The sequence below is a fragment of the Ranitomeya imitator genome, chromosome 1 (assembly GCF_032444005.1).
Source record: "Ranitomeya imitator isolate aRanImi1 chromosome 1, aRanImi1.pri, whole genome shotgun sequence".
Classification (NCBI taxonomy): domain Eukaryota; kingdom Metazoa; phylum Chordata; class Amphibia; order Anura; family Dendrobatidae; genus Ranitomeya; species Ranitomeya imitator.
In genome coordinates, this window is record NC_091282.1 from 135,000,830 (window position 1) to 135,024,765 (window position 23,936).

Here is a 23,936-nt window from a genome sequence, read left to right on the forward strand (position 1 = left end):
TCAGTGTGTACAGCGAGGGTGGGGTGATGACGAGCGGGCAGAGATCATGTCTCAAGCAGGGGACAGCGTTTCTGGGCCGGTTGGCACTCTGCAGCACATGGTGGATTTTATGCTGCAGTGCCTGAGAAATGACCGCCGCATCGACCACATTCTCAACATGCCTGATTATTGGGTGTTCACCCTCCTCGATCCTCGCTACCGGGACAACGTCCAAAACCTCATCCCTGCGTTGACCCGGGAGCGTAAATTGCGGGAGTACCACGACACACTGGTGAATTCCATCATCTTCTCCTGTCCAACTGAGAGGAGTGCTGCTAGTGCTTTACAAAGCAGCTCAGTGCGTCGAGGCAGTGGGGGAGGCTCTGCCCAAAGAGGGAGCAGAAGCAGTGCCTCTGCCCAAGGCAAGCCGAGTATGGCACAACTCTGGCACACTTTTGTGTGCCCGCCCCAAATGTCTACACCATCACCGGCGGCTCCAGTCAGCAGGAGGCAACGGTTCCGTCAGATGGTGACAGACTACATGGCTTGCCCTCTTACTGTACTCCCCGACGGCTCTTCCCCGTTCAAGTTTTGGGTCTCTAAGCTGGATACATGGCCAGAGCTAAGTCAGTATGCATTGGAGGTGCTGGCTTGCCCTGCGGCTAGTGTCTTATCGGAACGTGTCTTTAGTGCCGCAGGTGGTGTACTAACAGACCGTCGCATGCGACTATCCTCCGATAACGTTGACCGGCTTACTTTCCTGAAAATGAACCAGGCATGGATCTCGCAGGAATTTGCCACTCCTCTGCCTGATTAATTAATTGGGTGTCATCCATGTCTTCTGCTGTGTTCATCTTTCTACCACCTGAAATGCTATTCCAGGGCTCCAACACCGCCAGTTGCGGCTCAGAAGTGCAGGCTGCACAGTCAAAACATACGACCCAGTGTTATTGGGTTTCAGTAACGTCAGCTGATCCCCAGCTGTGTAGCCGGCAATGTGTCCTGCGACCGCTACGCTGGCACAACAACCTGAATGTAAGGGAACCTGCCCCCCCCCGTCGTTTGTTACTGAAAGAGCCATCTTGTGCAGCAGTAATGCTGCACAAGGAAAAGGTAGCTATTTTTTTTGGGCTCCTTGCACACGCAGAACTTAACACTTATAAAATGTGTTCACTGATACCGTTATACCGTCCCAGAGCTGGGACTTTCCTTCGTAATGTGACGCAGCACAGCTGTCATTCCTACCCCCTTGGTGCCATGCGCTGCCTCCTCAGCGTTGTTTTAAGCTGTCACGGAGCCTGCGCTGTTCTGTTATCCCTTGGCCATGCCCTATTTGCGCTGCCTGTCTTCTGACATAATTTGGTGTCAGGCTGGCTGCGCCTGTGCGGCCGCGCTGCCATAGATCCCGCCTCGCAGTGTCTTCTGATTGAGTCAAACTGCGGGCCTGGGATCCATGGGCATGCGCAGTGCATATCTTCCCCTCGGGCTCTCGCTCATTTCCCTCCGCCTTCTTTAGACTGTGCGCCGTCAGCTGATTCCTAATAGCATGCCACGGCCGTGACAACGCACAGTCTGAAGAAGAGGGAAGGAGGGGAGTGAGAGTCGAGGATATGCACTGTGCATGCCCATGGATCCAAGGCCCGCAGTGGGATTACGTTAGACGAGACTGCGAGGTGGGATCTGGAGCAGCGTGGACGCACAGGCACTGACAGCCTGACACCAAATTATGTCAGAAGACAGGCAGCGCTAATTGGGCATGGCCAAGGGATAACAGAACAGCGCAGGCTCCGTGACAGTTTAAAACAACGCTGAGGAGGCAGCACATGGCACCAAGGGGATAGGAATGACAGCTGTGCTGTGTCCCATTACGAAGGAAATTCGCACCTCCGTGACGGTTTAACGGTATAAGGGGACACATTTTTAGTGTTTACTTCTGTGTTTGCAAGGAGCATAATTAAAAGAGCAACCTTTTCCTTTTGCATCCTTAGCGCTGCACAAGATGGCTCTTTCAGCTACAAACGTCTTGGGGGGGGGTTAAAGGTTCCCTTTCAACTTGCTCCAATCAGGCTTCGGCCTACACTCTGTTCCTCTGCTCCTCCTGCTGTCCCTGGGCTCTAACACCGCCAGTTGGTGCCTGGAAGTGCTGTGTGCACAGTCAACAGTCGCTCCTCTGTTATTGGGGTTCAGTAACGTCAGCTGATCCCCAGCTGTGTGTGCGGTAATACCTCCAATCTGCTCCTCCTGCTGTCCCTGGGCTCTAACACCGCCAGTTGGTGCCTGGAAGTGCTGTGTGCACAGTCAACAGTCGCTCCTCTGTTATTGGGGTTCAGTAACGTCAGCTGATCCCCAGCTGTGTGTGTGGTAATACCTCCAATCTGCTCCTCCTGCTGTCCCTGGGCTCTAACACCGCCAGTTGGTGCCTGGAAGTGCTGTGTGCACAGTCAACAGTCGCTCCTCTGTTATTGGGGTTCAGTAACGTCAGCTGATCCCCAGCTGTGTATCCGGCAACGTGTCATGCGACCGCCACGCTGGCACAACTAAAATGTAAGGGGACCTGTCCCCCCCCCCCCCCTAGGCGTTTGTTACTGAAAGAGCCACCATGTGCAGCACTAATCCTGCACAAGGGAAAGGTCGCTCTTGAAATTATGCTCCTTGGAAACGCTGAACTACACACTCATGTAATGTGTCCCCTCACACCGTCCAACCGTCCCAGAGGTGGGACTTTCCTTTGTAATGTGACGCAGCACAGCCGTCATTGCTACCCCCTTGGCACCGTGCGCTGCCTCCTTAGCGTTGTTTGATTCCGTCATGGACCCTGCACTGTTATGTTATCCCTTGGCCATGCACAGTTTGCGCTGCCCGTCCTCTGACATCATTTGTTGTCGTCCTGGCTGCGCCTGTGCGTCCACGCTGCCCGAAATCCCACCTCGCAGTGTCGTCTAATGTGATCCCACAGTGGGCCTGGTATCCATGGCCATGCGCAGTGCATATACTAGCCTCTCATTCCCCTTCTTCATGCTTCTTCAGACTAGGCGGCGTCAGCTGATCCCTAATAGCATGCCACGGCCGTGACGCCGCACAGTCTGAAGAAGCATGAAGGAGGTGAGTGAGAGGCGATGATATGCACTGCGCATGCCCATGGATCCCTGGCCCGCAGTGGGATTACATTTGATGACACTGGAAGGTTGGATCTCGGGCAGCTTTGACGCACAGGCACTGCCAGCCTGACACCTAAATGATGTCAGAAGACGGGCACCGCTAACTGTGCATGGCCAAGGGATAACATTACAGCGCGGGCTCCGTGACAGAACCAAACAACGTTGAGGAGGTGGCGCACGGCACCAAGGGGGTTGGAATGACGGCTGTGCTGTGTCACATTACAAAGGAAAGTCCCACTTCCGGGATGGTTTGACGGTGTGAGGGGACACATTATATGAGTGTGTACTTCAGCGTTTGCAAGGAGCATAATTTTCGGAGCCACCATTTTCCATGTGCAGTATTACTGCTGTACAAGATGGCTCTTTCAGCAACAAATGCCTGGGGGGGGGGGGTTAAAGGTTCCCTTTCAACTTGCTCCACTGCAGGCTTCGGCCTACACTCTGCTCCTCTTTGATTCCCTGGGTTTCAACACTGTCAGTTGACACCTGGAAGTGTTGTCTACACAGAAAAAACACTAGGTGATGTGTCAGTGGGGTTCAGCACCGCCAGCTGTTCCCCTGCTGTGTAGTCGGCATCGTGTCCAGCACAAGCCACGCTGGCACAACAGACCAAAAGCTTCCACCAGTGCAGGCTTCGGCCTACACTTTGCTCCTCTCCTCCTCCTGCTGACCCTGGGCTCAAACACCGCTAGTTTTTGCCCGGAAATGCTAGCTGCACAGAGAAAAACACCAGCCAATGTGTTAGTGGGGTTCAGCAACGCCAGCTGTTCCCCTGCTGTGTAGCTGGCAACGTGTCCTGCAAACGCCACGCAGGCACATGAACTGAAATTGAAGGGAGCCTGGCCCCCTCTCCCCCAGGTGTTTCTATGTATAACAGCCACCTTGTACAGTAGTACTGCTGCATTTGTACAAGGTGGCTGACTTTTTATCCTTGCCCACGTGGAACTCAACACGTACAAAATGTGTCTCTTTGAGACCATTCCACTGTCTCTGAGGTGTGACTTTCCTTTCTAATGATACGCAGCACCCCCCTTGGTAGCGCTTCCCATGTTCTGACATCATCGGTTGGCTAGTTGCGCCTGTGCGTCCGCCCTGCCTGAATAAAATGCTCCTCGTTGTCTTAATTATTTTGACTGCGAGGGTGTGATTGATGGGCACGAGCAGTGCATATCTTCGCCTGTCTTAACTCATCTCCTTCCGCCTTCTTCAGACTGTGCAGCCTCATGGCCGCGGCATGCGAGAAGGGATCAGATGAGGCCGCCCAGTCTGAAGCAGGTGTAAGGACATGTGTGAGCGGCAAACATATTTAGTGCACCAGGGCACAAATCCCAGCACCGCAGTGTGATTTTTTAAAAACACACTGTGGGTCTGGGATTCATGTCCACCGCTAACCGCAATGGCCAACATGAAATGAGGTCATAAGACAGGAAGCGCTCACAGCGCATGGCCAAAGGATCACAAGAGCGCAGACTCCTGTACAGCAACTAACAACGCTCAGGAAGCTGCGCCCATGCAAAAAGGTGTTGTTTTCGACACCTGTGCTGCTTTTCTTTAAAAAGACAAGTCACGCCTCCACTACTGTTTAACAGTATAATGGGCTAAATAGTGTACGTGTTGCATTCAGCGTGTGCAAGTAGACAAATTAATAGAGCAACCTTTTACTTGTGCAGCATTAATGCTGCAGAAGGAGTGGCTCTTGTACTTTGTAACACCTGAGGGGGGGTTAAAGGTAACCTTTGAAATTGGTTCAACTAGGATTCGGCCTACACTTTGCTCCTCTCCTCCTCCTGCTGACCCTGGGTTCTAACAACGCTAGTTTTTGCCCGGAAATGCTAGCTGCACAGAGAAAAACGCCAGCCAATGTGTTAGTGGGGTTCAGCAACGCCAGCTGTTTCCCTGCTGTGTAGCTTGCATCGTGTCCAGCACAAGCCACGCTGGCACAACCGACCAAAAGCTGCCACCAGTGCAGGCTTCGGCCTACACTTTGCTCCTCTCCTCCTCCTCCTGCTGACCCTGGGCTCTAACACCGCTAGTTTTTGCCCGGAACTGCTAGCTGCACAGAGAAAAACACCAGCCAATGTGTTAGTGGGGTTCAGCAACGCCAGCTGTTTCCCTGCTGTGTAGCTTGCATCGTGTCCAGCACAAGCCACGCTGGCACAACCGACCAAAAGCTGCCACCAGTGCAGGCTTCGGCCTACACTTTGCTCCTCTCCTCCTCCTCCTGCTGACCCTGGGCTCTAACACCGCTAGTTTTTGCCCGGACATGCAATCTGCACAGAGAAAAACACCAGTCAATGTGTCAGTGGGGTTCAGCAACGCCAGCTGTTCCCCTGCTGTGTAGCTTGCAACGTGACCTGCAAACGCCACGCAGGCACATGAACTGAAATTGAAGGGAGCCTGCCCCCCACCCCCAGGTGTTTCTATGTATAACAGCCACCTTGTACAGCAGTACTGCTGCATTTGTACAAGGTGGCTGATGTTTTCTCCTTGCCCACGTGGAACTCAACACGTACAAAATGTGAATCATTAGAGACCAATGCTAATGTCCCTGAGGTGTGACTTTCCTTTTTAATGACACGCAGCACCCCCATTGTTAGCGCTGCCCGTCTTCTGACATCATTGGTTGGCTGCCTGTGCCTGTGCGTCCGCCCTGCCCGACACAACGCCCCTCGTTGTCTCATATTTTGGATGCGAGGGTGTTATTGATGGGCATGTGCAGTGCATATGTTCGCCTGTTTTAAGTCACCTCCTTCCGCCTTCTTCAGACTGGGTGTTCTCATGGCCGCGGCATGCGATAAGGGATCAGATGAGGCCGCCCAGTCTGAAGCAGGTGTAAGGACATGTGTGAGCGGCAAACATATTTAGTGCACCAGGGCACGAATCCCAGCACCGCAGTGTGATTTTTTAAAAACACACTGTGGGTCTGGGATTCATGTCCATCGCTAACCGCAACGGCCAACATGAAATGAGGTCATAAGACAGGAAGCGCTCACAGCGCATGGCCAAAGGATCACAAGAGCGCAGACTCCTGTACAGCAACTAACAACGCTCAGGAAGCTGCGCCCATGCAAAAAGGTGTTGTTTTCGACACCTGTGCTGCTTTTCTTTAAAAAGACAAGTCACGCCTCCACTACTGTTTAACAGTATAATGGGCTAAATAGTGTACGTGTTGCATTCAGCTTGTGCAAGTAGACAAATTAATAGAGCAACCTTTTACTTGTGCAGCATTAATGCTGCAGAAGGAGTGGCTCTTGTACTTTGTAACACCTGAGGGGGGGTTAAAGGTAACCTTTGAAATTGGTTCAACTAGGCTTCGGCCTACACTCTGCTCCTCTCCTCCTCCTGCTGACCCTGGGCTCTAACAACGCTAGTTTTTGCCCGGAAATGCTAGCTGCACAGAGAAAAACACCAGCCAATGTGTTAGTGGGGTTCAGCACCGCCAGCTGTTCCCCCGCTGTGTAGCCGGCATCGTGTCCAGCAAAAGCCACGCTGGCACAACCGACCAAAAGCTGCCACCAGTGCAGGCTTCGGCCTACACTTTGCTCCTCTCCTCCTCCTGCTGACCCTGGGCTCAAACACCGCTAGTTTTTGCCCGGAAATGCTAGCTGCACAGAGAAAAACACCAGCCAATGTGTTAGTGGGGTTCAGCACCGCCAGCTGTTCCCCCGCTGTGTAGCCGGCATCGTGTCCAGCACAAGCCACGCTAGCACAACCGACCAAAAGCTGCCACCAGTGCAGGCTTCGGCCTACACTTTGCTCCTCTCCTCCTCCTCCTGCTGACCCTGGGCTCTAACACCGCTAGTTTTTGCCCGGACATGCAATCTGCACAGAGAAAAACACCAGTTAATGTGTCAGTGGGGTTCAGCAACGCCAGCTGTTCCCCTGCTGTGTAGCTTGCAACGTGACCTGCAAACGCCACGCAGGCACATGAACTGAAATTGAAGGGAGCCTGCCCCCCACCCCCAGGTGTTTCTATGTATAACAGCCACCTTGTACAGCAGTACTGCTGCATTTGTACAAGGTGGCTGACTTTTTCTCCTTGCCCACGTGGAACTCAACACGTACAAAATGTGTCTCATTAGAGACCATTACAATGTCCCTGAGGTGTGACTTTCCTTTGTAATGACACGCAGCACCACCCTTGTTAGCGCTGCCCGTCTTTTGACATCATTGGTTAGCTGGCTGCGCCTGTGCATCTCCCCTGCTCGAAACAACGCCCCTCGGTGTCTTATTTTTTTGGACAGCGAGGGTGTGATTGATGGGCATGTGCAGTGCATATGTTTGCCTGTGTTCACTCATCTCCTTCCGCCTTCTTCAGACTGGGTGTCCTCATGGCCGCGGCAGGCGATAAGGGATCAGATGAGGCCGCCCAGTCTGAAGCAGGTGTAAGGACATGTGTGAGCGTCAAACATATTTACTGCACAAGGCTACGAATCCCAGCCACGCAGTGTGATTTTTTGAAAACACACTGTGGGTCTGGGATTCATGTCCACCGCTAACCGCAACGGCCAACATGAAATGAGGTCATAAGACAGGAAGCGCTCACAGCGCATGGCCAAAGGATCACAAGAGCGCAGACTCCTGTACAGCAACTAACAACGCTCAGGAAGCTGCGCCCATGCAAAAAGGTGTTGTTTTCGACACCTGTGCTGCTTTTCTTTAAAAAGACAAGTCACGCCTCCACTACTGTTTAACAGTATAATGGGCTAAATAGTGTACGTGTTGCATTCAGCTTGTGCAAGTAGACAAATTAATAGAGCAACCTTTTACTTGTGCAGCATTAATGCTGCAGAAGGAGTGGCTCTTGTACTTTGTAACACCTGAGGGGGGGTTAAAGGTAACCTTTGAAATTGGTTCAACTAGGCTTCGGCCTACACTCTGCTCCTCTCCTCCTCCTGCTGACCCTGGGCTCAAACACCGCTAGTTTTTGCCCGGAAATGCTAGCTGCACAGAGAAAAACACCAGCCAATGTGTTAGTGGGGTTCAGCACCGCCAGCTGTTCCCCCGCTGTGTAGCCGGCATCGTGTCCAGCACAAGCCACGCTGGCACAACCGACCAAAAGCTGCCACCAGTGCAGGCTTCGGCCTACACTTTGCTCCTCTCCTCCTCCTCCTGCTGACCCTGGGCTCTAACACCGCTAGTTTTTGCCCGGACATGCAATCTGCACAGAGAAAAACACCAGTCAATGTGTCAGTGGGGTTCAGCAACGCCAGCTGTTCCCCTGCTGTGTAGCTTGCAACGTGACCTGCAAACGCCACGCAGGCACATGAACTGAAATTGAAGGGAGCCTGCCCCCCACCCCCAGGTGTTTCTATGTATAACAGCCACCTTGTACAGCAGTACTGCTGCATTTGTACAAGGTGGCTGACTTTTTCTCCTTGCCCACGTGGAACTCAACACGTACAAAATGTGTCTCATTAGAGACCATTACAATGTCCCTGAGGTGTGACTTTCCTTTGTAATGACACGCAGCACCACCCTTGTTAGCGCTGCCCGTCTTTTGACATCATTGGTTAGCTGGCTGCGCCTGTGCATCTCCCCTGCTCGAAACAACGCCCCTCGGTGTCTTATTTTTTTGGACAGCGAGGGTGTGATTGATGGGCATGTGCAGTGCATATGTTTGCCTGTGTTCACTCATCTCCTTCCGCCTTCTTCAGACTGGGTGTCCTCATGGCCGCGGCAGGCGATAAGGGATCAGATGAGGCAGCCCAGTCTGAAGCAGGTGTAAGGACATGTGTGAGCGTCAAACATATTTACTGCACAAGGCCACGAATCCCAGCCACGCAGTGTGATTTTTTGAAAACACACTGTGGGTCTGGGATTCATGTCCACCGCTAACCGCAACGGCCAACATGAAATGAGGTCATAAGACAGGAAGCGCTCACAGCGCATGGCCAAAGGATCACAAGAGCGCAGACTCCTGTACAGCAACTAACAACGCTCAGGAAGCTGCGCCCATGCAAAAAGGTGTTGTTTTCGACACCTGTGCTGCTTTTCTTTAAAAAGACAAGTCACGCCTCCACTACTGTTTAACAGTATAATGGGCTAAATAGTGTACGTGTTGCATTCAGCTTGTGCAAGTAGACAAATTAATAGAGCAACCTTTTACTTGTGCAGCATTAATGCTGCAGAAGGAGTGGCTCTTGTACTTTGTAACACCTGGGGGGGGGGTTAAAGGTAACCTTTGAAATTGGTTCAACTAGGCTTCGGCCTACACTCTGCTCCTCTCCTCCTCCTGCTGACCCTGGGCTCTAACAACGCTAGTTTTTGCCCGGAAATGCTAGCTGCACAGAGAAAAACACCAGCCAATGTGTTAGTGGGGTTCAGCACCGCCAGCTGTTCCCCCGCTGTGTAGCCGGCATCGTGTCCAGCACAAGCCACGCTGGCACAACTGACCAAAAGCTGCCACCAGTGCAGGCTTCGGCCTACACTTTGCTCCTCTCCTCCTCCTCCTGCTGACCCTGGGCTCAAACACCGCTAGTTTTTGCCCGGAAATGCTAGCTGCACAGAGAAAAACACCAGCCAATGTGTTAGTGGGGTTCAGCACCGCCAGCTGTTCCCCCGCTGTGTAGCCGGCATCGTGTCCAGCACAAGCCACGCTGGCACAACCGACCAAAAGCTGCCACCAGTGCAGGCTTCGGCCTACACTTTGCTCCTCTCCTCCTCCTCCTGCTGACCCTGGGCTCAAACACCGCTAGTTTTTGCCCGGAAATGCTAGCTGCACAGAGAAAAACACCAGCCAATGTGTTAGTGGGGTTCAGCACCGCCAGCTGTTCCCCCGCTGTGTAGCCGGCATCGTGTCCAGCACAAGCCACGCTGGCACAACCGACCAAAAGCTGCCACCAGTGCAGGCTTCGGCCTACACTTTGCTCCTCTCCTCCTCCTGCTGACCCTGGGCTCAAACACCGCCAGTTTTTGCCCGGACATGCGATCTGCACAGAGAAAAACACCAGCCAATGTGTTAGTGGGGTTCAGCAACGCCAGCTGTTCCCCTGCTGTGCAGCTTGCAACGTGTCCTGCAAACGCCACGCAGGCACATGAACTGAAATTGAAGGGAGCCTGCCCCCCACCCCCAGGTGTTTCTATGTATAACAGCCACCTTGTACAGCAGTACTGCTGCATTTGTACAAGGTGGCTGATGTTTTCTCCTTGCCCACGTGGAACTCAACACGTACAAAATGTGTCTCTTTGAGACCATTCCACTGTCCCTGAGGTGTGACTTTCCTTTCTAATGATACGCAGCACCCCCCTTGGTAGCGCTTCCCGTCTTCTGACATCATTGGTTGGCTACTTGCGCCTGTTCGTCCGCCCTGCCTGAATAAAATGCTCCTCGTTGTCTTAATCATTTTGACTGCGAGGGTGTGATTGATGGGCACGAGCAGTGCATATCTTCGCCTGTCTTAACTCATCTCCTTCCGCCTTCTTCACACTGTGCAGCCTCATGGCCGCGGCATGCGAGAAGGGATCAGCAGAGGCCGCCCAGTCTGAAGCAGGTGTAAGGACGTGTGTGAGCGGCCAAAATATTTACTGCTCAAGGCCACGAATCCCAGCACCGCAGTGTGGCTTTATGAAAAGACACTGTGGGTCTGGGATTTATGGCCATCGTTAACCGCACCGGCCAACATGAAATGATGTCATAAGATGGGCAGCGCTAACAGGGCATTGCCAAGGGATAACACAAGAGCGCAGACTCCTGTACAGCAAATAACAACGCTCAGGAAGCTGCGCCAAGCACCAAGGCGTTATTTTGGACACCTGTGCTGCGTCTCATCAAAAAACCAATAGGGCAGCACACTGCAGCGCCAAAACATGCAAACTTGAAAACACAAAATTTGAACTGCATTACTGCACTGAAAATATGAAAAATGAGAGCTTTTAGCGCATAAAAATGGCCAATTTTATGTGTACCTCGTAGCCACGATAAGGCATCTCTCTTATACGAGGCCCTACGCTTGACCTACCTCTCTGAGAATAAACGTCTCCATCTGAATGGGTACATGTGAAACCTCTCCTTGGACTCAAATTCTCTCTCACTGTGGAGGGGTATTGGACCTATTATAATTAAAACACCTGAAGCTAGGAGGCGGGGAGTGCACGATCAGAAGGCTAGAGAATACATTTCAAAAAACCTGATCTGCACATCCAAACATAGACACAGTGTGAACAGGTGCTGAACCCAGAGTCGCCAACTCGTATATATTTAAGTAAATAGGGCAGCACACTGCAGCGCCAAAACATGCAAACTTGAAAACACAAAATTTGAACTGCATTACTGCACTGAAAATATGAAAAATGAGAGCTTTTAGCGCATAAAAATGGCCAATTTTATGTGTACCTCGTAGCCACGATAAGGCATCTCTCTTATACGAGGCCCTACGCTTGACCTACCTCTCTGAGAATAAACGTCTCCATAAATTGGCCATTTTTATGCGCTAAAAGCTCTCATTTTTCATATTTTCAGTGCAGTAATGCAGTTCAAATTTTGTGTTTTCAAGTTTGCATGTTTTGGCGCTGCAGTGTGCTGCCCTATTTACTTAAATATATACGAGTTGGCGACTCTGGGTTCAGCACCTGTTCACACTGTGTCTATGTTTGGATGTGCAGATCAGGTTTTTTGAAATGTATTCTCTAGCCTTCTGATCGTGCACTCCCCGCCTCCTAGCTTCAGGTGTTTTAATTATAATAGGTCCAATACCCCTCCACAGTGAGAGAGAATTTGAGTCCAAGGAGAGGTTTCACATGTACCCATTCAGATGGAGACGTTTATTCTCAGAGAGGTAGGTCAAGCGTAGGGCCTCGTATAAGAGAGATGCCTTATCGTGGCTACGAGGTACACATAAAATTGGCCATTTTTATGCGCTAAAAGCTCTCATTTTTCATATTTTCAGTGCAGTAATGCAGTTCAAATTTTGTGTTTTCAAGTTTGCATGTTTTGGCGCTGCAGTGTGCTGCCCTATTTACTTAAATATATACGAGTTGGCGACTCTGGGTTCAGCACCTGTTCACACTGTGTCTATGTTTGGATGTGCAGATCAGGTTTTTTGAAATGTATTCTCTAGCCTTCTGATCGTGCACTCCCCGCCTCCTAGCTTCAGGTGTTTTAATTATAATAGGTCCAATACCCCTCCACAGTGAGAGAGAATTTGAGTCCAAGGAGAGGTTTCACATGTACCCATTCAGATGGAGACGTTTATTCTCAGAGAGGTAGGTCAAGCGTAGGGCCTCGTATAAGAGAGATGCCTTATCGTGGCTACGAGGTACACATAAAATTGGCCATTTTTATGCGCTAAAAGCTCTCATTTTTCATATTTTCAGTGCAGTAATGCAGTTCAAATTTTGTGTTTTCAAGTTTGCATGTTTTGGCGCTGCAGTGTGCTGCCCTATTTACTTAAATATATACGAGTTGGCGACTCTGGGTTCAGCACCTGTTCACACTGTGTCTATGTTTGGATGTGCAGATCAGGTTTTTTGAAATGTATTCTCTAGCCTTCTGATCGTGCACTCCCCGCCTCCTAGCTTCAGGTGTTTTAATTATAATAGGTCCAATACCCCTCCACAGTGAGAGAGAATTTGAGTCCAAGGAGAGGTTTCACATGTACCCATTCAGATGGAGACGTTTATTCTCAGAGAGGTAGGTCAAGTGTAGGGCCTCGTATAAGAGAGATGCCTTATCGTGGCTACGAGGTACACATAAAATTGGCCATTTTTATGCGCTAAAAGCTCTCATTTTTCATATTTTCAGTGCAGTAATGCAGTTCAAATTTTGTGTTTTCAAGTTTGCATGTTTTGGCGCTGCAGTGTGCTGCCCTATTTACTTAAATATATACGAGTTGGCGACTCTGGGTTCAGCACCTGTTCACACTGTGTCTATGTTTGGATGTGCAGATCAGGTTTTTTGAAATGTATCATCAAAAAACCAAGTCACGCATCCACTACAGTTTGACTGTAGAATGGGGTAAATTGTGCATGTCTTTCATTCAGCGTGTGCAAGTAGACAAATTAATAGAGCAACCTTTCACTTGTGCAGCATTAATACTGCACAAGGTGTGTCTCTTGTACTTTGTAACACCTGAGGGGGGGGTTAAAGGTTTCCTTTGAAATTGGTTCAACTAGGCTTCGGCCTACACTCTGCTCCTCTCCTCCTCCTCCTGCTTCAACACGGGCTCTAACATCGCTAGTTTTTGCCCGCAAGTGCTAGCTGCACAGAGAAAAACACACGCCATTGTGTTAGTGGGGTTCAGCAACGCCAGCTGTTCCCCCAGTGTGTAGCCGGCAAAGTGTCCTGCAAACGCAACGCAGACACAAAGCTGCCTTCAGTGCAGGCTTCGGCCTACACTCATCTCCCCCTGCTTACCCTTTGCTCCAACACCGCTAGTTGGGGCTCTAGGAAGACAATCTTTAATAGGCAAGGCAACGCATCTGGGTTCCAGCACCGCCAGCTGGTTCTCGGCAGTGTTCTTGTCACAGGTACTCCCTCGTGCCAAGCCTGGTTTCAGCACCGTCAGCTGTTTCCGGGTTGTGTCAACTTCACTGAGACGCCTATGCTTGCCCCGTCGTGGTGCGGTCGAGTTAGCCAACTCCAGGGTGCCTCCAGTTTAGGAGCTTCCTATGTGGGCTGCGTGAACTGGTAGTCAAGGCTGGTTCTGTAGTGCCAGTAGGCCCAGCTCCCCCTGTAGGACTGTTGGGGTTCGGTAACTGCGGCTGCCTCGCGGCCTAGCTGTTCTCTCCTCTCCTGTGGACCTTCGGGTCCACCACCTGGTTCCAGCACCGTCAGCTGGTTCCGGGCCGAGCCTTTGGCTTAGGTGCCTCCTCCTGGGTATCCGAGTTCCGCCAACGCCAGGCGGTCCTTGGTAGTGCTTTTAAGCGCGGGCACCTACAGCTTAGTAACCGGGTTCCAGCACCGTCAGCTGGTCCTCGGTCGTGCCATTGGCTCTTGCACACTGGGGCAACGCATCTGGGTTCCAGCACCGCCAGCTGGTTCTCGGCAGTGTTCTTGTCACAGGTACTCCCTCGTGCCAAGCCTGGTTTCAGCACCGTCAGCTGTTTCCGGGTTGTGTCAACTTCACTGAGACGCCTATGCTTGCCCCGTCGTGGTGCGGTCGAGTTAGCCAACTCCAGGGTGCCTCCAGTTTAGGAGCTTCCTATGTGGGCTGCGTGAACTGGTAGTCAAGGCTGGTTCTGTAGTGCCAGTAGGCCCAGCTCCCCCTGTAGGACTGTTGGGGTTCGGTAACTGCGGCTGCCTCGCGGCCTAGCTGTTCTCTCCTCTCCTGTGGACCTTCGGGTCCACCACCTGGTTCCAGCACCGTCAGCTGGTTCCGGGCCGAGCCTTTGGCTTAGGTGCCTCCTCCTGGGTATCCGAGTTCCGCCAACGCCAGGCGGTCCTTGGTAGTGCTTTTAAGCGCGGGCACCTACAGCTTAGTAACCGGGTTCCAGCACCGTCAGCTGGTCCTCGGTCGTGCCATTGGCTCTTGCACACTGGGGCAACGCATCCGGGTTCCAGCACCGCCAGCTGGTTCTCGGCAGTGTTCTTGTCACAGGTACTCCCTCGTGCCAAGCCTGGTTTCAGCACAGTCAGCTGTTTCCGGGTTGTGTCAACTTCACTGAGACGCCTATGCTTGCCCCGTCGTGGTGCGGTCGAGTTAGCCAACTCCAGGGTGCCTCCAGTTTAGGAGCTTCCTATGTGGGCTGCGTGAACTGGTAGTCAAGGCTGGTTCTGTAGTGCCAGTAGGCCCAGCTCCCCCTGTAGGACTGTTGAGGTTCGGTAACTGCGGCTGCCTCGTGGCCTAGCTGTTCTCTCCTCTCCTGTGGACCTTTGGGTCCACCACCTGGTTCCAGCACCGTCAGCTGGTTCCGGGCCGAGCCTTTGGCTTAGGTGCCTCCTCCTGGGTATCCGAGTTCCGCCAACGCCAGGCGGTCCTTGGTAGTGCTTTTAAGCGCGGGCACCTACAGCTTAGTAACCGGGTTCCAGCACCGTCAGCTGGTCCTCGGTCGTGCCATTGGCTCTTGCACACTGGGGCAACGCATCCGGGTTCCAGCACCGCCAGCTGGTTCTCGGCAGTGTTCTTGTCACAGGTACTCCCTCGTGCCAAGCCTGGTTTCAGCACCGTCAGCTGTTTCCGGGTTGTGTCAACTTCACTGAGACGCCTATGCTTGCCCCGTCGTGGTGCGGTGGAGTTAGCCAGCTCCAGGGTGCCTCCAGTTTAGGAGCTTCCTATGTGGGCTGCGTGAACTGGTAGTCAAGGCTGGTTCTGTAGTGCCAGTAGGCCCAGCTCCCCCTGTAGGACTGTTGGGGTTCGGTAACTGCGGCTGCCTCGCGGCCTAGCTGTTCTCTCCTCTCCTGTGGACCTTCGGGTCCACCACCTGGTTCCAGCACCGTCAGCTGGTTCCGGGCCGAGCCTTTGGCTTAGGTGCCTCCTCCTGGGTATCCGAGTTCCGCCAACGCCAGGCGGTCCTTGGTAGTGCTTTTAAGCGCGGGCACCTACAGCTTAGTAACCGGGTTCCAGCACCGTCAGCTGGTCCTCGGTCGTGCCATTGGCTCTTGCACACTGGGGCAACGCATCCGGGTTCCAGCACCGCCAGCTGGTTCTCGGCAGTGTTCTTGTCACAGGTACTCCCTCGTGCCAAGCCTGGTTTCAGCACCGTCAACTGTTTCCGGGTTGTGTCAACTTCACTGAGACGCCTATGCTTGCCCCGTCGTGGTGCGGTCGAGTTAGCCGACTCCAGGGTGCCTCCAGTTTAGGAGCTTCCTATGTGGGCTGCGTGAACTGGTAGTCAAGGCTGGTTCTGTAGTGCCAGTAGGCCCAGCTCCCCCTGTAAGACTGTTGGGGTTCGGTAACTGCGGCTGCCTCGCGGCCTAGCTGTTCTCTCCTCTCCTGTGGACCTTCGGGTCCACCACCTGGTTCCAGCACCGTCAGCTGGTTCCGGGCCGAGCCTTTGGCTTAGGTGCCTCCTCCTGGGTATCCGAGTTCCGCCAACGCCAGGCGGTCCTTGGTAGTGCTTTTAAGCGCGGGCACCTACAGCTTAGTAACCAGGTTCCAGCACCGTCAGCTGGTCCTCGGTCGTGCCATTGGCTCTTGCACACTGGGGCAACGCATCCGGGTTCCAGCACCGCCAGCTGGTTCTCGGCAGTGTTCTTGTCACAGGTACTCCCTCGTGCCAAGCCTGGTTTCAGCACCGTCAGCTGTTTCCGGGTTGTGTCAACTTCACTGAGACGCCTATGCTTGCCCCGTCGTGGTGCGGTCGAGTTAGCCAACTCCAGGGTGCCTCCAGTTTAGGAGCTTCCTATGTGGGCTGCGTGAACTGGTAGTCAAGGCTGGTTCTGTAGTGCCAGTAGGCCCAGCTCCCCCTGTAGGACTGTTGGGGTTCGGTAACTGCGGCTGCCTCGCGGCCTAGCTGTTCTCTCCTCTCCTGTGGACCTTCGGGTCCACCACCTGGTTCCAGCACCGTCAGCTGGTTCCGGGCCGAGCCTTTGGCTTAGGTGCCTCCTCCTGGGTATCCGAGTTCCGCCAACGCCAGGCGGTCCTTGGTAGTGCTTTTAAGCGCGGGCACCTACAGCTTAGTAACCGGGTTCCAGCACCGTCAGCTGGTCCTCGGTCGTGCCATTGGCTCTTGCACACTGGGGCAACGCATCTGGGTTCCAGCACCGCCACCTGGTTCTCGGCAGTGTTCTTGTCACAGGTACTCCCTCGTGCCAAGCCTGGTTTCAGCACCGTCAGCTGTTTCCGGGTTGTGTCAACTTCACTGAGACGCCTATGCTTGCCCCGTCGTGGTGCGGTCGAGTTAGCCAACTCCAGGGTGCCTCCAGTTTAGGAGCTTCCTATGTGGGCTGCGTGAACTGGTAGTCAAGGCTGGTTCTGTAGTGCCAGTAGGCCCAGCTCCCCCTGTAGGACTGTTGGGGTTCGGTAACTGCGGCTGCCTCGCGGCCTAGCTGTTCTCTCCTCTCCTGTGGACCTTCGGGTCCACCACCTGGTTCCAGCACCGTCAGCTGGTTCCGGGCCGAGCCTTTGGCTTAGGTGCCTCCTCCTGGGTATCCGAGTTCCGCCAACGCCAGGCGGTCCTTGGTAGTGCTTTTAAGCGCGGGCACCTACAGCTTAGTAACCGGGTTCCAGCACCGTCAGCTGGTCCTCGGTCGTGCCATTGGCTCTTGCACACTGGGGCAACGCATCCGGGTTCCAGCACCGCCAGCTGGTTCTCGGCAGTGTTCTTGTCACAGGTACTCCCTCGTGCCAAGCCTGGTTTCAGCACCGTCAGCTGTTTCCGGGTTGTGTCAACTTCACTGAGACGCCTATGCTTGCCCCGTCGTGGTGCGGTCGAGTTAGCCAACTCCAGGGTGCCTCCAGTTTAGGAGCTTCCTATGTGGGCTGCGTGAACTGGTAGTCAAGGCTGGTTCTGTAGTGCCAGTAGGCCCAGCTCCCCCTGTAGGACTGTTGGGGTTCGGTAACTGCGGCTGCCTCGCGGCCTAGCTGTTCTCTCCTCTCCTGTGGGCCTTCGGGTCCACCACCTGGTTCCAGCACCGTCAGCTGGTTCTAGGCAATGTCTTTTGCTCTTGTACCTTCTGCTCCCCATCCTGATTCCAGTAACGTCAGCTGGTTCCGGGCAGAGCCTTTGGCTTAGGTGCCTCCTTCTGGGTATCCAAGTTCCACCAACGTCAGGTGGTCCTTGGTAGTGCTTTCAGGCACGGGTACCTCCTGCTTAGTAACCGGGTTCCAGTAACGTCAGCTGGTCCTCGGTAGTTCCATTGGCTCTTGGACCTTCGGCTACCCATCCGGGTTCCAGTACCGTCAGCTGGTTCTCGGCAGTGTTTTTTGCTCTTGTACCTTCTGCTCCCCATCCTGGTTCCAGTAACTTCAGCTGGTTCCGGGCAGAGCCTTTGGCTTAGGTGCCTCCTTCTGGGTATCCGAGTTCCGCCAACGTCAGGCGGTCCTTGGTAGTGCTTTTTAGCACGGGTACCTCCTGCTTAGTAACCGGGTTCCAGTAACATCAGCTGGTCCTCGGTAGTTCCATAGGCTCTTGAACCTTCGGGTAGCCATCCGAGTTCCAGTTCCATCAGCTGGTTCTTGGCATTTTCTCAGCCTTCTTGTACCTTCTGCTACATTTCCAAGTTGAAGACCCTAAAGTCGACGACCCGGAAGACCACCCCGATGACGACGACGACGACGACCCGGAAGACCACCCCGATGACGACGACGACGACGGCGGAGACGACGACGGAGACGACGACGGCGGAGACGACGACGGCGGAGATGACGACACTGAAGACGACGACCCTGGAGACGACGACATGGAAGACCGAGAAGCAGAAGAACAAGAGGCTGCAGAACAAAGAGCAGAAGAACATTAAGCATAACACTTAATATCAGAGCAAAAGATATTATCTAAATTATATGCAGAAGAAGACTAAGCAGTGTATGGGGGTGAGTCCGTTCCTCCTCGTGGTGCCCCTGGATAAAGCCTGATGCTGCAGGCCAAACTGAACGCGGACAAATGTAACTTTTGTGACTGGCAGAACGGAAGGTGTAATCTTCCAACTTTTATAGATAACAACTACGGGAATGCCTGTCACAAATGAGAATATGATGAAGAAGTAGAATAGGAAGAATAATAACAGTGGAATAAAAAGAATATGTAGAATAGGAAGAATAATAATAGTTGAAGAAAATGAATATGAAGAATGTAATAAAAAAAAAAAATAGGTAGAAGATGAAGAAGAAGATGAATAAGGTGAAGAAGTTGATGTCAAAGATGCTGATGATGATGAAGATGAAAGTGTGGGAAAAGGAAAAAAAAGAAGGGGAAGGTCGTGGAATAGTGAAACATCAATATCTGACAAAATAAAAAAAAATTTACATAGTCAATATCTTTTTCAATCCGAACGTCTTTAAAAAAAAAAAAAATCATGCTATTCTATTTGATTGGACTAATCCTCATTGCCTTTAATGTCTCCGCCACCTCCCCCATACATCCTACATTATTCTTAGTTGTTTTCCTTCATGTAGAATGAACCTACAAGGAAAGAAAGGGTTTATTTTAATTCCGATATTTTGGTCCCATTGACTTGCATTGGGATCGGGTATCGGTATCGGCGATATCCGATATTTTTTGAATATCGGCCGATCCAAACCGATACCGATACTTTCCGATATCGGAAGGTATCGCTCAACACTAGTCTTCAGTGTTTTTTGGATTTTGCCAATTACTATCGCAAATTTATTAAGGGGCTTTCTCAGGTGGTCAAGTCTCTCACGGATCTCACTAGCAAGGGGGCTGATCTTAAAAACTGGTCGTCTACGGCAGTTGTAGCCTTTTCTACATTGAACAAATGTTTTATGTCTGCTCCTGTGTTGGTCCTGCCCGATCTGTCTGAACTATTAATTGTAGAGGTGAATGCATCGGAGGTGGGAGTGGGGGTGGTGCTGTCTCAGGGACCCGTCACTTTGACTAATTTAAGACCTTGTGCCTTTTTCTCCAAGAAATTTTCTCCTGCTGAGAGAAATTACGATGTCAGGAATCAAGAGTTATTAGCGATAAAATTGGCTTTTGAAGAATGGAGGCATTTTTGGAGGGGGCTGTCCATTGGATCCCGGTGATTACGGACCATGAGAACCTGTCTTACATTGAGACTGCCAAATGTTTGACTCCTAAACAGGGGAGGTGGTCGCTTTTTTTTCTCATTTTCATTTTTCTATCACCTTTGGACTGGTTCCAAGAATGTGTGAAGAGCAGAACAAAAATGATTACCTCAATGAACAAAAATAAAAAAAAAGAATTTGTGATAAATATTGACCTGTCCATTCAAGGACATTTTAGCTATAGTATGAAATCCTGTTTTTCTTGTCTGTGGAATTGCCTTTGTACTGTTTGTTGTGAAACTGCCGCCCACGAAACTGTTTTCTTTTCTTTTCTTTCTTTCCTGTTTTGTCTCTTTGTTTAAACATGCAAAACTTGTATAACCACTAAACCTACTGAAAACAACTATATAAAGAAGGGATAGCACTTTGAAGGCAGGCGTGCTTCAGAGACTTCCCAGTGATACACTATACAAGACGTGTCTTGTGTATTATTTCTGGTGATGCCCCACTTCCAAAGGCTGCTCCGACTGAGTGTGATCCCGACATTTCCTGGCGCCTGAACAGGGACCCGAGGTCTGTGTATTCCTTCAAGAACACCGGCAGAATACGAACGAAAAGAGAATCTGGGATAATGGACGGCAGATGAACAAAAACTTGGCCAGGTAAGAGACACTGTTAGATCTCTTATATCTGCCCTGCACTGTCCGTAAGATTTTCTGTGTCGTGTTCTTTAGCGGGTAGTTCTAGTAGAGGAGGATACCTATAGCTCGGGTTCTTGAACTATTTAGGAATTGATCACCTCACGGAGTACGGCATTGAATGAGAGTGAATGTGAATAGAAGGTGTGTGGAAGTTGGGAATAGCCCTATAAGCCGCCCAGGGGGTTGAAACAGAAGAAGTGACTGTCCCACTGGGCAACGTGGTTGCGTCCTTTCGGGGAGACCTCCGCGCCTATGTTCAATCTCTGATCCTGTCTTTGACAAAAACCTGGTGACGGATAAGTGTATGATAGTATGAGCCCAGGACAGATAAATTAGCCTGGGACAAGAATACGTTGTATGTGATAGTATAAGCCCAGGACAGATAAATTAGCCTGGGACAAGATACGTTGTATGTTCTTTTTCTTTTTCTGTCTGGTTGCATTTGTGTTGTTTGCTATAGGTGTAGGAATCAGGATTTTCTTACATCAACACAGTTTAAACATCCTAGCTCCTTAGGAAGAAGGTAACGAGGTATTCTCATACCCAAATGCCACCTAGGGCAAGAAAAAAGACATCCTAGCTCCTTAGGAAGAAGGTAACGAGGTATTCTCATACCCAAACGCCACCTAGGGCAAGAAAGCTCAGGATAAGAAAATGGGGAATAAGCAAACAAAGTCGGAACCAGAAGAATTAGATATCTATACTATCATAAAGGAGAGAAGTGGTGAAGATGCCACTAAGGGGCTGAAAAAGATTTTTAGTAAGTTTGGAGTTACTAGGGCAGAAGCTTTTAGTAGAAAACTATGGGAAGGAATTCAGGAAAGGAAAAAAGGCATAATCAGAGACAAGAAATGGATAGATCAGATCCAAGCATTGATTGATGTCTATAGGGTAGCAGAAAATTAGGGATGGACATATAATCAACAGAGTAAAAAGTGGTGTATTAGACCCACAGGCTGTGGAGAAAAACAAAATGTGGAATCTAAAAATACCCCACCCCCATACCTTAACCCACATGCCCCATCTTTTCTCCAAACACCACCTCAAAGTTTAGCCGGACCAGGAGGATGGGTATGTCCGCACTGTGGACAACAAAATCCAGACTGGAGAAATGATTGCCTAGCCTGTGGTACACCTAGACATGGCGCTGTACTTGCCCCTGTTAGGGTAGTACCAAGACCCTTTAGGGAACCTGGTGCTGACGGAGTAATGGGAACTAGATATCACCAAACTCGACAATATTTCCCTTGGTCCCCCGCTGAAGGCATGTCTCTCTTGCATAACGCACCAGATCCCACCCAGTGTCCAGTTAGATTTGCACAATATATACAGCAAATTATGCAGACTCACGCTGGAGTTTGGGCAGATGGAGAAGAATTATGTAGAATGAAAATGACTCCTGGACTCTTCCAGGAGCTATTAGCAAATCTACAGGTACATAGGCCCCAAGCAGGAGATGGTGCCTTACAAACGATAGAATCAGGTACACAATTTGTAGATCACTTAATGGTTTTCATGAGGGAGAGACAGAGGCAGAGAGGAACAACGGGAGTGGTGGCTCAGAAATCTGGACAATCAGTAGACGAATATTATCTAAGTGTAGAAAATAATTTCAGAGATGAAGGCATGGATCTAACCGCTCCAGGAATGATGAGGTTAGTTACAAAAACCTTTATAGATGGATTGTCTCCAAAAGTGAAGGAAAAGCTTAAGGCCGCAACCCCTGATTGGAGAACCTTGGAAGACCCACACCTGGCTAGACAGAAAGCTGTAGGGATAGAAATGGACTTAAGAGAAAATTCTAAGCCAGTAAGAATTGCACAGGCTAATACTGGCTCTGCTAATCAAAAGTTTACTTGTCATTACTGTAAGAAGCCAGGACATTTCCAAAGGGAATGTAGGAAGAGAAAAGCAGATATAGATTCAGGAACCTTTGTACCCAAAAATAGGATAAATAACCCAGTGCCTGATCAAACAGACAGCTCAGAATGACTGAAAGTTATGCAGGTCTCTCTTCCTTCTAGAAGACCAATAATACAAGTTGAAGTTGAGGGTAAAAATGTACCTTTTCTGATAGATACGGGAGCAACATCCTCCATTTTAAATCAGGACTTTTTACCATATCCTGACAATATATCCTCAAAGGTTACATATGCAGAAGGGTATGATGGTAAAATTCAGGCGTTGCCCTTTACAAAACCTTTAAATGTGAGCTTTGGCCCTAAAACTTTTGTATCCAAATTTTTATTTGCTAAAGGTGCACCTACCTGCTTGTTGGGTACTGATGTCTTAAGTAAAATGCATGCAAACATCCATTTTAGAGAAGATGGCACAGTTATGCTGACCATCCCTGAAGATGCAGAAACTCTGGAACCATATGTTAGAATACAGGCAATGGAGGATTTTCCCGAAATTTACACTCAACAAGCAAAAATTTACTTGTCTCGGGTACCTGACAGCCTATGGGCAAAAGGAGACACTGATGTAGGATTTTTATCAGTAGCTCCTATACTGTTAGAAACTGCCCCGGGAACCATATTACCTCAGCTTAGGCAATACCCCATCAGCGCCCAGCAAGAACAGGCGATTTCTCAACAAATTCAGGATTATGTGTTACAAGGTGTTTTGGTAGAAATCAGGTCACCCGCCAATACACCCTTATATCCTGTTAAAAAGAAAGTGTCCTCCAAAGAAACTATGGTGAAATATCGCATGGTGCACGACTTACGGGAAATCAATAAGGTTTTGGCACCGGTCACCCCTGTGGTACCGAATCCTCATACCTTACTGTCTCAAATTCCCAGCACTGCTGCATATTTTACGGTAATTGACTTATCAAACGCATTTTTTTCTGTGCCACTACATAAGAACTGTTGGCATTTGTTTGCCTTTACATTCAAGGGTAAACAATTAGCATGGACAAGATTGCCACAAGGTATGGTACACTCACCAACTTTGTACTCTGAAGCAATGCAGACCGTGCTAAAAAATTTCATCCCAGAACCAGGAGTAGTCATTCTACAGTATGTAGATGACTTACTTATTTGTTGCCCTGATGAGCAGACGGCAGTTACCTCAACTGTTAATTTCTTAATTTTCCTAGCGCAAGAAGGCTGTAAAGTAAATAGACAGAAACTCCAGGCTTGTCAACAAACAGTCGTGTTTTTAGGTCACTGCATATCACAGGGCATCAGACACCTCACACCTCAACGTACGGAAGCCATACGTAACATGCTTGAACCCAGGAATCACAAACAGCTGCGTGCTTTCCTAGGTATTGTTTCACACTGTAGACAGTGGATCATACATGCAAGTCAACTCATGCAGCCTTTATATGACTGTATTGCCAACACACCATATTCACTCAGTGAAGAGGCTAAACAGTCATTTTCCTCTTTGAAAACAGCACTGGTATCAGCTCCGGCTTTGGGACTCCCAGACTACACTAAACCTTTTCAATTGATGGCAGCTGAGATATCCTCACATGCTACAGGGGTGCTCACACAAAAACATGGAAACAAACAGAGACC